Source organism: Mesocricetus auratus, unplaced genomic scaffold (assembly GCF_017639785.1).
Source record: "Mesocricetus auratus isolate SY011 unplaced genomic scaffold, BCM_Maur_2.0 Super-Scaffold_100003, whole genome shotgun sequence".
In the NCBI taxonomy this organism is placed as follows: Eukaryota; Metazoa; Chordata; class Mammalia; order Rodentia; family Cricetidae; genus Mesocricetus; species Mesocricetus auratus.
The window spans coordinates 102,555,990-102,557,941 of NW_024429188.1; positions in this window are offsets into that span (position 1 = coordinate 102,555,990).

A 1,952-nucleotide genomic window follows, 5' to 3' on the forward strand; every position below is an offset into this window, starting at 1 on the left:
CACCCCCAAACACCGGATCCCCTACCCAGCACTCCCAGCACTTCCAGCTCCCCTTTACCTCCATCTACCTCTCCTGTCCCTTTCCCCACCACGATCCCTCTTGTCCCTCCACGCCAACTGCCCCCCCTCCATCCTCCTTGCTCTACCCTCTAGCCAATTCTGACTCCAAGAGGGAGAAGCTTAAACCCCCCATCCTTCCCCCTGACTGAAATCTTGACCTACTTTCCTTTGAACCTCCCCCTCCATATCCCTCTCTCTTGCATCCAGTCAGGGCAGGAGGACCCAGTCCTCCCTCTTTGCCCTCTCCTGATTCCTCGACCCAGGAACCCACGGCCCACTCCTATTCAGGCTCACTTATGTCTCCACAGAAAACGACTGTGTCAGGAGGGAGAAGATGGACCAAGGTCAGCTCAGCTTTTTCCCTTAAGATCAGTAGGGGGGCCAACATCAGTACTGGCCGTTCTCTGCATCCGACCTCTACAATTGGAAGACCCACAACCCCTCCTTTTCCCAAGATCCCCAGGCACTAACTGGGCTCATTGAGTCCATTCTAATGATTCATCATCCCACTCCCACTTGGGATGATTGTCAACAGCTTCTCCAGGCACTCTTAACTACGGAGGAAAAACGAAATGTCTTTCTTGAGGTGTGAAAGAATGTACCAGGCCCCAATGGGACCCCACCCAACTCCTCAATGAGATTTAAGGGAGGTTAACCAAAGGACTGAGGACACTCATCCTACGGTGCCTAACCCATACAACCTTCTGAGCACCCTGCCTCCCTCCCATTCCTGGTATACTGTGCTAGATTTAAAGGATGCCTTTTTCTGCTTGAGGCTCAGCCCCCAGAGTCAGCCCTTTTTGCCTTCAAATGGAAAGACCCAGGCTCTGGACTATCCGGACAACTAACTTGCACCAGGCTGCCACAGGCTTTCAAGAATTGTCCAATCCTCTTCCATGAGGATCTACACCAGGACCTGGCTGAGTTTCGGAGGGCACACCCCGACCTCGTCCTCCTGCAGTACGTGGATGATTTACTTTTGGCAGCCCGAACCGAGGAAAGCTGCAAACGAGGTACTGGGGCCCTACTAGAGCAGCTAGGAGCTTTGGGATACCACGCCTCTGCCAAGAAGGCACAGATCTGCAAACAGAAAGTAACTTATCTAGGCTATACCCTAGAAGGGGGCCAGCGATGGCCCACGAAATGAAAACCATCTTCTGCCAGCCATACGCACGCTGGCTGTCAAACTCGCGGGTGGCTCACTACCAGATGCTGCTCACAAGATGAGATTCGGGCCAGCCACCACCTTGAACCCAGCTACACTCTTGCAGGACTCAGAGGACAGTGAGGAGGTGCCCCATGATTATCAATAAATACTAGCCGAGGCTCATGGGACTCACCCAGACCTCACTGACCAACTTCTCCTGGAGGCGGATGTTACATGGTTCACAGATGGGATCAGTTTTCTCCATGAAGGTGAGCAGGGGCGGCGCTGGTGGATAAGCACCAGACTATCTGGGCGAGCGCTTTGCCCCCAGGAACATCGGCAAAGCGGGCTGAGCTCATTGTGCTCACCCAGGCACTAATAAAGGCAGAAGGAAAAAAGGGCTAACATTTTTACTGAGAGCCGGTATGCATTTGCAATGGCACATGTGCACGGAGAAATCTACCGAAGGAGGGGGCTGCTGACCACAGGAGGTAAAGAAATTAAAAATAAGACTGAGATAGGGGACCTGTTACAAGCCCTGTTCTTACCTAAATAGTTGAGCATCATCCACTGCCCAGGACACCAGAAGGGGAATAGCCCCATCGCTTTAGGCAACCGCCTGGCGGATGAAACTACAAGGAGGGCAGCATTTGGATCACAGATTCTATCCCTGCACACTAACAAGACTCAAGCAGCCCCGCCCCAACTGAAATACGCCTATACAGCAGAAGACCTGGCAGAAACA